The 15,429-nt window shown below is 39.3% G+C and overlaps 1 long non-coding RNA gene across 1 annotated transcript; it reads right to left on the bottom strand.

Annotated features, from left to right (window-relative positions):
• Positions 1 to 1,126: 1,126 nt before the first annotated feature.
• Positions 1,127 to 14,222, bottom strand: LOC131494295 (uncharacterized). Its single transcript, XR_009253298.1, has 3 exons — positions 13,436 to 14,222; positions 10,785 to 10,908; positions 1,127 to 1,429 (listed from the first exon to the last, which is right to left on the bottom strand). It is a non-coding gene; the product is annotated as an uncharacterized LOC131494295 (long non-coding RNA).
• Between the last annotated feature and the right edge of the window lie 1,207 nt (positions 14,223 to 15,429).

Here is a 15,429-nt window from a genome sequence, read left to right as displayed (position 1 = left end):
TGAATCTCATGTGCTAACCTCACTGAACAAACTTCCCTGTTCCCCAGTCTGTTGATCTCCATAATAATGATACTGAAATCTCCCCTACCAGATATATCTTTCAGCCCACAGACCTCAAGGTCAAGCTGAAATGTTTGCTCCTCTGTGAAGGTCTCTTTGACATCTTCTTCCACTTCCATCTCAAGGTTCTACCCCTCTGGATGTGAGTAGGACCTTAACATTGTTCTATTGACAACATGACATTTACTTGTATCATAGTAACTCCTGATGAAGTGTCTCCTACTTATAAGTAGAGACCTTGCCCTACTAACCAGATTGAGCACTTAATAGGCACACTACAGGCTGGATAGATAAAACTACTCTTATGAAATCATCCAGGAGGCACTTAAAAGTCTATGATGCAATGTTTTCCTGCCAAATACGATTGTGAAAAGAACTTTGGTTTTTTTTTTTAATTAAAAATCCTTTTGACTTCAAAATTATTTAGAAATCGGAGACTTGATGAAGCTCCAGGGATACTGTCATGAAGTAGTATAATTTGTAAAATTAAATGAGTTTTCAAGGTAGATTTTACACATGTTAATTAATACCACTTAAGGAATGCCTGATTTAACGAGAGACTATTGCACATACAAAAGCATTGTAACAAATTAGAGTAATATAAAATTGATTCCAAAAATATGAACACAATTATCATTTGACCATGCTTATCCAAAAGCAGTGGCATTCAATAATTTATTTATGCAACAGAATAAAGAAAATAATTTTCAGCTTTCGAATTAATTAATATAATCACTTCTAGCAAATGTAGGCATTACTATAGCAAATTAAATTTATACCAGAAAGGGAAAAAATAGGTACATCATTTAGTGGGTTAAATATAAAATAAGAACAAAATAAGCTCACTCTTGAACAGACACATGAGTCTATAGATACTATGTATACTTGAAGTTTTAATAAAATTTGCAAACACTGAAAAGTACTACCTGTTCAGTTACCACCACAGTTTATGCTTCAGAAAACAGAGAACATGATCTCTCAATAGGACATACTTTCCATGTTACCACTCGACCCTAACAGAATGACCCTATTCCTTAGCTCAAAGATTCAGGGGCCTGCTTTTCATCTGAAGTGACAGATTTGAAGATAAAACTGTATCTCTTAGGTAGAGCATTTGTTCATTAAACTTGAGGTTCTGGGTTGTGATAAGAGCCCAGGGAGGGGCTTGAGAACTCACATAAGGACACAACCATGAGAATTGGAGGATTTAACTCCCATTTCTAAGTGTGATCGCTTCTGGGAAGTTAGGAAAAGAGGAATGTCTTAAAAAGGTCACTTACTGTGGTCACTTCTTTTTCCTGGGTCATCCATATTTCTTCTCTCTTACTTAAAAACAAAGTATAAATTTCCACTGACAGGTCTTCAGTCCCTAGAAGAGTAGTTTCCAAAATGGTGTGCACGAAACAAGCCACAATGGTAGGAAAAGACAACATGACAGCATCTTCTTAAGTATATTTTATCTTATCCTCTTTAATTTAAACATTATATTTTCAAATATTTTCATATTTTCATAGGTTTGTAATAACTGTGTATATTCTGTCACAATATGTTGTGTATTTTTCTAAAAAAATAAATATATGTTGGAGTATGTCACGATAGAGTATTTTTACATAGGCTACATGATCCCAAAGTTTGGGAAGGAGCGCACAATATAAATCACTTGGGTCCAGAAAAACACAATAGGGCCCCTATTTATATTTGTTTTTAATCTATAAATAAGAGACCCACTAAGTTTTACTATATTCCATATAGTATTTCAGCCACATATTCCATATGTGGCTATCACTGGAGCCGTCCCTTGATCCCTCTCCTTAGTCATTTGATTCAGAAGGTCAAGTTTCCCATCTGCTGTACTAGATATTCTTAGTAAGGTTGGGGGAGACTGTGCTTGCTTTTCAAATATACTGCAACATACTACAGTCTTGGTAGGTACCAGTAAGCTGGTTGATAGATCATATTATTTAATTAATTAAACAAATCCTCACAAAAATGGACAAGTGGCTTCCTCCCAAAAGTGCCAGGTGAAAACAAGAAACCGAAAGACTTGCTAGTTTTCCAAGTACAAGCAAAATTAAGAAACTGACAGAGTTAACACTCCTTTACCCCTAGCATGATCGATCTTACCATCTGCTCCATAGCAAGGTATAGACAATGGCCACCTAAGCAGATTTGACAAGAGGAGATTCGGCTATTCCAACTTATTGACAGGACTACTTAATGTATGTCACAACTCCATGACACTAATGAGAAACTCTGCCTAAATTTACATTTCACCCTGAGATACTATCTATCTTTTCCATCCTCACTGTATTTTTTTCTAATTTATAAATTATATGTTTCAAAATGTACATAATTATATACATGTGTAAAGAAATATGTATAAATGAGTGGTTATAATCACATAAGTAGTATGCATCAATATTTATTTATTATTGGGAATGGATGCCTAAAAGTTCTTAATACGGACGCATAAATAAAAATTTGGACACTACAATTCTAGAGAACATAAAACTTAAAAAAATAGATTAATTAATTTTCTTTAAAGAACTATTATATCAATCAGTTACCTTCATAAACTACGTAGCTATATGAATTATGGAATATTCTACAGTGCTCTAGCAAGTATCCTTTTGGCTTAGACTGGAATGACGCTCATTTACTTTTGCCACCCTGTTGCTCTGTAGGATTGAATAAGTCCTCTAGAGATCCAACTTGTGTGTATTGAAACCTACAAAGAACCTAGTAATGATGACAATGTGAGTATAGTATAGTCCTTGACCTCCAAGAACGGACAGTCAAGTGTTTATTAACAGGAAAAACATGATTAAGAGAATCTTGAGGGGCATGTGGGTGGCTCAGCAGGTTAAGCGTCCAACTTCGGCTCAGGTCGTGATCTCATGGTTTATGAGTTCGAGCCCCGCATCGGGCTCTGTGTTGACAGCTCAGGGCCTGGAACCTGCTTTGGATTCTGTGTCCCTCTTTCTCTGCCCCTCCCCCACTCGTGTTCTGTCTGTCTGTCTGTCTCTCTCTCTCTCAAAAATAAATAAAACACTTTAAAAAAGAGAGAATCTTGAAACATTAAAATTTTAAAACATTATTTTATATGTTAAGGGAATTTTTAAAGTAAGATAAAAAGAATAAAGTGGAATTAAGTTGCCAGACTGCAGTTGATGACTTTTAACTTTTCATCCTTATAAAAACAGAAATTAAAAAGATATCTAACTTCTTATTTCACATGAAATTAGTAAAGATCAACAAGATATTACATAGATTTTGTTCTTTCTTAAAACACACACATACACACACACACAGACACACACAAAACTCCAAGACTGTAAGCTTTTACAACCAAGTACTCAACTTGTAAAAGATGATGACACAATGAATGTTACTTCAGAAAAAAAAATTTTTTTAATGGCCCAGAAACTGAAATGAATTAAAAAACTGTACCATTAAAGACGAGAATTTTGCCATTAAAGTGAATGCTTTTTTTTAATTCCAAAGGTTATTTGTGAAGAGCTCACTGTTTAAACAAATTCTAAATTTTTATTTTCTTCGGTGACAGAGTGTTTGTTCAACAAACTAGCAAAAGGGCATGATAAAAATCTCACTAATATTTCCCAAATGTGTAGACTTTCTAGACACTGTTTGGGTTACCAAATCCTTTGTGGCCCGCCCAAAACTCAGTTCCCCATGGTCATAAATCATTTCCGTTTTGAGTGTAGGTATTTTTCACTTCTACACAACCACTCTACTCTAGTGGGAAACTTTTCGTAATGTTTCCAGTGTGTGTTTTGATTCTGTGTTATGTGCACATGTAACATGGGGCATGAAGTACTATTAGGAAAAATGAAATGATGACATTCTCTTATAGCAACAATCTTTTCTTAAAGTACTGGCAATTAGTACCAAAGATTACATCAGCTTCATAAAATTCAGACAGTTAAAGAAAAGCACAATATACAATGAGCCACATTACTGAAGGAGCCAGTCATAAGTTAGAGGGGGCAGTAAACTCTTTATGATTTAAAGTTTGAGTGTTCCTTAGTGAGACATTCTTATTCCCACTTTCTTAGCCTCCTTCTTTATTTAGAAAACTCAGAGTTGGTTACTTTACTACTTATTAGCCCCTATTGGAGAGAGGAGGGAAAGAAAAGTAAAGGAAGCAAAATTCAGACCAATAAAAGTATCTATTGGCATTTCTCATAAAAAAAAAAAAAAGCAGAGCAAGAAAAGATGCTGAAATAGTGTGCTAAGTGGCGATTTGAATTTTATCTCATTGCTCATGACCCAGTTCCTATTGTCTCAAATAACAGAAATCAAGCTTTCGCGGTTAGTTACGTAACGTGATTACGGAGGAGAAGCTTTATGTTACTCACAATATACATGTGCGCTAGCCTCGAACACCATTCAAGATGACAGCATAACGCAGAGGAGATCAAGTAAAGATGAGGGAGCAAATCTGGAGCCTAAGACAGAACCCAGAAGAAAACTATCTCTAACGCTAAGTAATGACCATGTTTCAAGGGCAGAATCCCTGGCTTCGTCTGTCTCTAGTGTTGAATATAGAATTCCCACCCTGACTGGAAGACGATCCGGTTCGTGACACCAACAGTACCAACTGCTGCCTCTTGATTCTTTCATCATGACTCTACCGTCAAGCAGACATAAAATAAACATGGCAAATACTTTTGTCGTAGCGTTCTGTGACGACTGAACCCCCCATGCTCCATCATCTTCCTTGCTTCATTTTCCTTCATGGCCCTTAATACCAGCTGCTGTACTCAGTTATTTTGTTGTCGTAGTTGTTCTTCATAGTCTATCTTTCCCTCTAAAATGTAAGCTTCAGAAGGTTAAGGATGTTTGTCTTTGTATTCACTGCTGTATGCCCTGCTCCTGCTAAAAGACCCAGCACATAATAGGTGCTAAATAAATACCTGTCAGATGAATGACTGATTGGCCCTGGTGCCCACTTCTCTGCCTATGAGCCCAGAGAGTTACTTGGGTCCCACTGACATTGCAGGTGTCATCAAAGTGCCTTCACCACAGTTACAGTCTGCAGAGATTTAGCCGACAGGCAATAGTGGATGGGAAAGTCCCCCACTTCCTGCTGCCCTAAATTTCAATAAAAGGGTATGAGGAAATGGCGGAGGAAAAAGATTCCTCCAGAAGCTGCAAGTGTCTGCTTACTCTTGATCTAGTCTTCTCTGGTCTTAGTGTAAAAGAGTTGCCTACTGGAGAAGTGAATGGACCTTGATAAAGGGCTGCTGGTCCAAACTCAACACCGAAGGCTCCCGATGATGTCTTGGCTCCCCACTGCCATCTCCTCCAGTGCAACACGTCAAGGACACCACGGGTTGGTGTCCACTCAGGGGTGCTGTTTCACACCACTCACCAAGCTAGGGGCACTGCCCCCTAAGCTGCTAAAGCCACAGCTTCCCTCAAAAGACACCACGGTTGTCACATGTCACTTTGTCTAACCATTGACATGGGTATTGTCTCATTTAATTCTCACAACACTCCTAAGTGTTACTATCGATGTCAGCCAAGGAAACCCAGGTCTGGAGAGGCTGGTTGGACGTGGGAGTTAAGAGTGCTTCGTCTCTCACCACCCCTCCGCTCACATGCTGAACTTCGGTCGAAATTACTTACAGCCTCCAGGGCTAAGGTCTGTTATTCTTTCCATTTTACAGAGGGAAGTCAAGTCCCACGAAGCAAATGACTTGCCCAGTACAGCACAGTGGCAGGGTGGGAGAACTGAGACCCCAGACCCACACTCTTAATCACTTCACCACAATGCTTCCTAATGTGTCCTCACACAGAAGCTAGCAAAACGAATACGACACGTACTCGTATAACATTTTAACACTGTCAGCCTTTTGTGCACACATTATCCCATTCCATTGGAACAACTTCTCCGACAGTCATTATGTTGGGCCGGGGATGAAAAAACATAGAAAATAACGAGGCAGGAAGCCCCAGACTTCACATTTCATAGAACAAACAGAAAAAGCAGCTGAGGTAACCATGACTGTTTTCCTCTTTCAGTACGAACTGATAGAGAGGTAGGAGATCATAGCGGAGCAAATGGAAAACTTCTCCAATCCCTATTTGGCCTCTGCCTTCTAGTCGCTTCGCGTTCATAGTTGGCCAATTTGCCTCCTGAGTTCCAGATAAAGTGTAATTTAATTAGGAAACTTCCATATATACACTGTATCTCTGCATCACATTATACTAGGCTAAATCTAGGCTATACCAACTGCTGATGTGTTCTTCAAAAGTGCCTTTATGCTTGCTGTTTTGCTTTAGAAATATTCTCGGTATAAAAAGTACCTGACTTTTCATGGACCAGGTGCTAAAATTGGTGGTCAGGGTTTATTCTTATAATCACAACCCTAAGATTCACCTTTCGGAGAAGCACCGTCAGAAAAAGTTCATGCTACCCTAAATATAGTTCAATCAAGGCTAGAAACAGTGTTAAAAATGCCCATTATTTCCATAATTATAATTCGTCCCCTACTAGGAAGAGGGGTCAAAATGTGCTAAAAATCTTGGCTGGGCAGTTGGAGCCCACCCGCCGAAGCACAGAGCACTGAGCCAGCACGCTGCTTGGTTGTCTTCCCCACGTGTGCGTCTGTGCAGAAATGCAATTGTGTCATTATCAACAGATACTAGCTTTGCAAATGATTTTGGTATCTATTTCCCATGGTCTGGGCAGAAAGACAGTCGCTCTAGGGCAGACAGGGTCTAGCCCACTGCAGAGATCCTTGTGACGGCCACAAAAATGTGTAGCTGGTCCTGAACTCTAGGGTTACCAATTAGGCTATAGTGAGGCTTCTGGAATTAGTCTCATGGATACTGAATGTCTAACAGGAGAGGGTGCATGGACTCTAAGGGGAGCACCCATGTAACTAAGCTGTTGGGCTAGGATATCAAAGAGCAAGGAGATAGACATTTCACTTCTAAAGAATCAGATCTTGTTTTAAAATCACTGGTGAAGTGTCTGTTGTGATGGGGTTTTGTGTTGTTGTTGTTGTTGTTGTTGTTGTTGTTGTTTTTTCATAGGGGATGACCATACGGTGCCTGCTTACATTCCCACCCTTGAACCCTGCACTCCAGCCTTTTCTACTTGTAATTCCAGAGCAAACCAGCCTCCCTTTGTTCCATGACCTTTGCACGTGCTAGTTTCTGTATATGGACTATTCTTTTCCACCCCTCACTGTACTCTGAGTCGGGCTAATTCATCCTACAGGTCTTGGCTTTGAGATCATTTCTTTCAGAAAGCCTTTTCAGGACCATGTTAACCCTACACCAAGACTGGAGGGAAATGACTTACAGTGTCTTCTAATTGTGTGTTTGCTTGTCTCTTTCCACCTGAGAGCTCTAATTGAGGGATCGTGTCAGATTTGCCATTACCTTCCCAGAGCCTAACACAGTAACTAACACACAGTAATAATTCAACAAATAAATGGATAAAAGGAAAGAAAACTTAACTGATCATAGCATGCCTCATTCTTGCTTGGGACACTAAGACTTTTTTTTAAGTTTATTTATTTATTTTGAGAGAGGGAGAAACAGAGCAGTACGAAATGAGGATGGGCAGAGAGAGAGAGAGAGAGAGAGAGAGAGAACACCAAGCAGTCTCCATGCTGTCAGCACACACAGCCTGACACAGGGCTCGATCCCACAAATGGTAAGATCATGACCTGAGCCGAAATCAAGAGTAAGACACTTAACCAACTGAGCCACCCTGGCAGCTCCACACAAAGACTTTTGCTAAAACAAATAGGGAAAGAAGTCAGTTGATGAGCTCCATGTGGCTGAGCAGAGATCTATCTATCTTTTGAAGTCTAAACTCAGAACAATAAGGCTGAGACCTCCCAGTGGTTAGATCAGTACTGGCACAGGAAATAATCAGTCTGGAGTAAATCACAGTGAGAAGCCTAACTAGGAAATGCAAGTTGGAAAAACAGAACTGGATTTAGGGACAAAGGATGAATTCATACTAACATAAAAAATAAATAACTAAATAACTTTGGGCTCATTTTTAAGAGCTTTACTGACAAGAGAAATACACCATAATAAATATTTTGCAATAATACACATATCATCCAAATACATTTGTATAAATATATTTATTCCTAAATTAACTGAGATTAGCTGATATATATAATATATATATAATATATATATATATAATTTTAGTCCCTTATCAAAAAATTTCTTTGTTAGCCCTATAAAATGCCATGTGGATATGACCACATTAGAGTTTTAATAAGAATGATCCAATCCAAGTATATTCAGCAGATGATAACTTTCTTGTGTGCCAGTTTCTATGCCAAGTTCTATGTAGACATTTCATTCAATCCTACTGACAGCTCTCTGTAATATGGGTCTAACTATGACTTAGAAGTTAAATAATTTCCCCTAAGTCATTCAGTTGGTAAGTGGTAGAAATGTGATTCAGGTTTAAATGTGTGTGATCCAAATGGTCGGATTTCATTATTATTTTATGGCTGAGTAACATTCCATTGTATATATTGTACATCTGAAACTAACATGACACTGTGTGTTAATTGGACTGGAATTTTAAAAAATAAATAAATTCCACAAAGTAAAAATAGATAGATAGATAGATAGATAGATCTGATCCAAAGCCCATGCTCTTAATCACTGTATTATACTATCTCTACGAAAACTGGCATATGAGTCCCTATTTATATTAAACATTTAGGTAAACCAGGTAAGCACGTTCTACTACATGGCATCAATATTTATGTGAAGCAAGCCTTATATGCACCGACCATAGTCATTGAACTTACAGTGGTCAAGGTCAATGTTATCTGGCTCAGAGTTATGAGCCAAAAAAAATAAGTGGCAAAAGTTACCTTCTGGCTAAATAAGAGAGATGATTCATTTTGTTTTGATGGCTGCTTTGACAGAAAATCCAGATTCATGAAAGTAAATTGATGCAAATCATACTCATACACATTAAAAACTCGAGAGGTTACCTTAAGGGAAATCAGCTTCTAATAATAACAGAGAATTTTCTGTTAGTGTCTCTCAAAAAAGGTACGCTAAGTTCCCAATTCAATTTAATATTCCTTTCAAGGCATGCCTAAATTGACCATTCTCTGATTGGTTTCTAGGAAGATTTAAAATCTGAGTAACTACATCTCAATGTAAATATATTACACTTCTACTCAAGATACTTATTTGGTTTTTCTTAGAACTGTTAAGTATCATCGGTGTCACTCACTTCCTAAAAGTACTATTGACCACAAGAAATACTAGATACATATATTCAAATTCACTCCTTAGCTCACCAGTTAAATTTAGCAACTCTCCTGAGAAATGGCTAATATTAGATTTCCAGTTACCAGATGCTCTTTCCTTTCTTATGATGCTATCCTTTTTGAGTTCTAACTGGTTACCAAAGAAGATTCGTGATTAGCTGCATACTTGTGATCTCACTAGTTTTCTACTTCTTTCTGCTCTCTCCATAGCTCTAAGATGAGTTAATTTCATGGAACATTATTGAACGCAATCAGATAGAAGGATCCTTATGGGGAAAGGATTAATAATAATACCTCCTCCTATTTATATGTCAAGCCATCAAAGTCAAAAAGCATTCTCATCAAAGAATACAAATTGACTACTTAAGTAGCATGCGCTGTCTCATGTAACTCATAAGCTTATAAACCAAGGTTCCCTGGAGATTATATTCAACAACCAATAATACACAGTATTTTAAAAACTTTATGAATCTATCAGCTATCTTTATACAAGCCTCCTAAAGAGTAGGTATAAGTAATAGGCTAACAGTGAATAGAACAAATTCATTAACTCATAAATAGAACAAATTTAAATATCTTTTTTTTAAAAAATGGTGCATAAAGTGTCACAATAATGTTTATGTAGTTATGTACAGGACCATATTTCTATCAGCAATACTTACCTTGGTCTTGGAATATTGGTAGAGGCACTTATAACCTTTTTCTCTTCAACTCAAGGGCAATGTCCCAAAGAGCCTTAGGAAGGATTCTTGCCTGTTAAGGAGTTCACAGAATTCTACAAAGCCAGGTCGATTTGATGAAAAATGCCTCAGGTGGTGACGACTCCCCTAGTTAAAGTTAACCCTTTGAACTTGCCTACCAGTGGAAACATGGTTTCTTGGCAGTTCCTGGGACACCAACAGGGGTGCATCTTCTCCCAGAATACACCAACAAATCTACTCCCAGGGGTCCCTGTTGCCAAGAGTAGCCATGGCCTTTATTTCATGGTCCTATAGTCTTCAGTGACTTCTCACCCAAGATTGGCAATACACAAAGTGCTGAGACACCTGCTATGTAACAAAAGATAATTTATTGGGCCATGCCCTCCAACTTTCTGGTCTGATATTAAGCTTCAAACTTCAACAAGTCCATACAGATCCCTCTCTCTATACTTAGAACACAAAATATCAATATGAGCCATGTACCTCACACATATCACAGAGCTACTATATTGTCTCGAAAATGTAATCCCTCCCCCGCCCCGACCAAACTGCAATTCCCCTGACATTATCAAACCCTGTCCTAAGTAGCAAAAAATGTGCCCATACAAAATCTGATAAGAGCTCTACAAGCAAATGTGTATACAGCCATGCACTGGCCCGTGTTCTTGCTTCACCTAATTCTCTTCAACAGTAACATATCATCTCCACTGGAGAGCAGGAAACTTACCTGACTTGTTCATCATTCTATGCGCATTGTTTAACAAAGTGCAGGTCCTGTGGATGCGACCAATGAGTAAATTTGATGGCTTTCCAGAACTTCTACTGCCACCGCTGCCTCCATGACAACGAACCTTGAAGGATGACAGTGAAGTTGCTGAGGTCACCAAAGTCCAAGTAAGGGCAACAGAAATGGATCACAAAAGTCTCCTGACTGTGGGTGAAGGCAACATTTGCTTTCTTTGCACACCAATGTAGCTGTTCACAGGTGAGAGGTTGCCAAAACAATACCTGAATCTGTAGGTCTCCCACCCTGTACTGCCCTCCACCACCCGTACTGCTCAGAAATGGTCTAGCAAACTACTCTTCTGAAGCTCTCTTGCTGTGTCATAGTGCTTGACTGAGTGCCCACTGTAAGTCAAATATTCCCTGCAAGAAAGCTTGCCAGGGCACCAGCAGTTTTCACAAAATTTGTACCTTTCCAATGTCTTACTCATAGAGAGATGGTAGACATTTGTAGGAATGAGGCACTTAGACATCTGCGTTTTGTTAAGTTAAGCTGGTCAGATTCTGAAACTTAGGCACTGTCAGCACATGCTCCTATAAAAGAGTGCCAGTCTGAACATCTAATATTTTTAGCCCAGCTTAGCATATATTAAATGAATGGATGAATGAATAAATGAACGAGTGACGGAATTACAGAATGAGAGGGCCAGTGTGACCAAAAACTAGGAAAAAATCCTTTCCTGTTCTTCTCTCTGCCTTCTGTCAATCTTTATTTCGTATTTCTGCCTTGTAACCTCTTTATAACATCCCCGAAACTAGCCTTCAGAAAGTCCCAAATTATCTCCCAAAAACTTGTAAATGCCAAGCTTTGGTAATACCATCTACCATTTATCTTCCCAGGAAATGGAAGAATCCCCCAGGGCCATATATCCGCATACTCATGACAGAGGGGCAAACCTTCCAGGAGATCAATCCATATATCTGACTGCTTTGTAAGGGATTTACTAAGTGCAAAACAAATCATTCTTGGTGCCTGACTTTTGAAACATTTCCCTTTGTGTTTAGAAAGTGCAGTCACCCGGTCACTTGCATTCTGAGATGTGAAGTTTTGCAGATGGTTTAGTGTGTGCTCACTAAGATGGTCTTCCCCATTAACTCCTCAGCTCTCAACGCATGCTGTTTCCAAGTCTGTTCTGGGCGATAATCTCATGGCCTAGCAATAGCCTAAAAGAATTAGTATTAGGTGCTTGGTTTAGCACTAAAAGATTTAGAAATATATTAACAGAAGTTCTACTAAAATGGCCCATCTGTGGATCCTGAGTATACAGGCTTTAAGGAAAACACACACACACACACACACACACACACACACACACACACACAGTAAAAGAGCAGTGTTTGCAAAAGAGAAAGGAAGCTTCAGGAAGTGTCTTCTGCATAGTATACTCTCTTGAACTTTGTATTCCTATGCTGTTTTGAGTTCCTTGAGAACTCAAGCCTCCAAGTTAAAAATTGGAGGCCAGTATTTTTATCGGGAGTACTCTCAGAACTGATAAAAGAATGAGGAAAGCAGGATTTGGTAGCAAAAAAAGTTAAAGAAAAAAAAAAGTTGGAACCAAGATCTCAGCCAGTCCCCCAAAGAACTCTGCAGCTGGATAGGCCTTCAGATTTGTCTCCAATGAGGCAAAAGGGTAAGGCCATTTTACCCTTGCATCACCCCCTCACTGAATGTGTGCTGCCCCTAGAGAGAGACGACAGTGTTCGGGAAGGCAGTCATCTTTGGCAGAGGGCGATTGCTAGGAAGTGACTCAGCTAAGAGTAAACTAGGCTAATTAGGCCACGTCTTGATCTCCTATGTTGGCATATGAGCTATGCCAACGCTCCCGGCAGCTGAGGGGATGAGAGCCTTGTTCCTGAAGGGAGAATCTGGGCAGCACACCACAGGGTCCACTACATCTGCTGTATCTACAGTTAGAAATACGGGAACATAATAGCCAATTGAAAAGTATACCCTTCACTTTCTAAATATCATAATGGTATTCTTCCAAAATATGACATGAGGAGAACATTATCAGAAGAAAACTGGCATCCTTGAAGATGTCACAGCTATTGATTTGAACTTTTTAGAAAGTCTTAGCCTAAGCAGCAAATTCCAGATATGAGCTACCAAGCTATCACTGGAGAAAGAAGGCTTTTTTAATCATTGTTTAGATACTAATAATGATCATCTCTAGTTTTTCAACATTTCTTCAAACTGAGAAAAGTGTGTATAAATGAACCACAAAGGTACATAAATGGTTTCACCAACTCCTGGTGTTCCTTCAGGAAGATCAGCCCATGGACTCACATTTCATACATAGAGAAGCAAAATCCCTTAGAGGTGCTTTTAGCAATAGGGATGAAAAATGTATCTGGTAAAATTACTTGTCTCACCATAGGAAGCCAGAATTAAAACCCAGGACTCATCAAAGTTTGCAGGATTAAGGCACTTAGCTAGAATTTTTTGATTGAGTTGGCCAGATTTTGAAATTTATACACGAAATACATAATGTTAAAACTGCTAGCACACTGAATCCCTTGGAAGTGTCCATTTATGTTATAAAGTTTAACGTTATATATGTAATATGGTGCATCACAGAGATATACGACACTTACCGTAAGAAATGACACTAATTTACTTCTGAAGAGAAACTTAGAGCATCAGCTGTGTCCATGCCCGTATCCCAATTCAATGTCATACTTTAAAAGATATTTACTTCTTCAAGAAGATTTAAATGTAGCCACAACTACTTAAATGCCTTTCGAAGATTTTGAGGATCTGTAAAAATTTCTGGTGTCACTCTACTCGAATATTACGAAAATCCCGTTGAAGCCATCATTGGCAACAGCTCCAAAGTCAGACGGTTTCCTCTCTGAGTTCCAGGAGTTGTAAGGATGATGTGTGTCCACTTAGTAACGTCTTTAAGAGATGATGTTGTGAAAATCCTGACTGTTGACTTCTAACCTCGAGACCGGCATCAAATGGCCTTATTCGTTAGTTGGCAATCCACCGTAGAAGCCGGGAGGCCCCATCCGGGCTCTGCTGTGGCCTCTCAGCTAGTGACATGCAGGTCACCCAGGAAGGTTAGAAGTCAAACAATTGGGAAACATCCATGTCTTCATCCGTTCCAAGCGTGTTGACACAAGCTTCTTCACTGGCCAGGAAATACAGCCAAGGGCAGAGAGGGCAGCACCTGCTAATCATTGGGCCACGCCTTGGCCAATTGTTCTGTGAGGCCTTCTTCCCCACCGCCCAGCCTTCAAGGGAGCACCGACCGTCTCTCTCCCTTGACTCCACGCTGCGTTCATCTCAAAACAGGGCCACGCCATGTCACTGACCAGCTGGACTCATCAGAAAGGCCACCATTTCATTAGGAAGTCCGACCCAGATGTACAGCACTCCCAGGAAGAACAATGAGAATTGCGTATCAGCCCTCTTCCAAGTAGAGGAAATGGGACGGAGAAGGCGGCACGGGGAGAGATGAAAAAGAAAACAAAGTAAAATTCCCGTGGCTAAAACTGTATAAATGACCCACGATCCACTGCTTCAATATCGTCTGCTTCATTCAGAAAAATGTGCCTGGTGAGTAGGTGCTACGTTCCTCGGGTACTAACTGTAAATTAGCAAATACACCTGGGCTATTAAAAATGAGTCTATGGGCAAAAATACTGCTGTTGTGAACCAGATGTTTATGCGAGTCCCTGTCTTGTTTTCACTTGCTAAATTTTATATAAGTTTATATTGATAATGAAGGGGCACCTTTGATGGCTGGTGCCCCAGTTGTGGCTCTTTGCCATCAAAAAAAACCCCTTTTCTTTACTCCTTGATCTGCTCTTTGCAGAAACGAGGCTTTCCACTCAGATAATGGGCAACATCTGTTCTTTTCAGAAACTATTTAACAAAGATTTTGTTTCCGTGAAAAATATATATATAAATGCCCAAATCTACTCTGTTCTCATGGGGAGAAATGATACACTGTGACACAAAATGCAAAGGATGATAGACCAAGGGAAGTTCTAGCACAATAAAGGATGTTTGTGAAACAGTATCTTTGGGATAAAAACAGGCTGCTTCAAGGGTTTGGGGACCTGGAAGGCAAGGGCCCTAACTTTGCTCAGGCAACTTGTTTTGGGTAGCTTAACCCCTCTATTAGCTGCAGGTGCAAACATTGCACCTGTAGCTAATTGCAGCCACAATTGGACCAAGACCATTGTGGGAACAATTAGACACTTAATTCTGAGGATGTGACTAGCCCACAATTAGCCCCGGCTAAAGTGTTTGTACCCACATGAAGGGAGACCGTGCGACTGTGCCCAAACCAAACTTTTTTTTTTTATCCATGCACCTCTATATTCTGTTTTGCCTTTGTAGACAGAACTTAGGAAAAATAACTGGACGTGCAATGGTAAAATATCCATGATAAGAAAAACCACACTGAATGAAAATGAAGCTGCGTTGTCAAAGATACAAATAGGGGCAGCCGCACACATATAAATACGAACCGGGAAAGAAACTCTGTCAAAAGAGTTGCTTCAAACAATGAATTCCTTAGTTATGTCTCCCTTGCCAAGCCAGCAATTTATGATAATGGTGTAGAGAAGATTGCTGT

The sequence above is a fragment of the Neofelis nebulosa genome, chromosome 14, assembly GCF_028018385.1.
Source record: "Neofelis nebulosa isolate mNeoNeb1 chromosome 14, mNeoNeb1.pri, whole genome shotgun sequence".
In the NCBI taxonomy this organism is placed as follows: Eukaryota; Metazoa; Chordata; class Mammalia; order Carnivora; family Felidae; genus Neofelis; species Neofelis nebulosa.
This window is presented reverse-complemented; position numbering and strand designations above follow the sequence as displayed.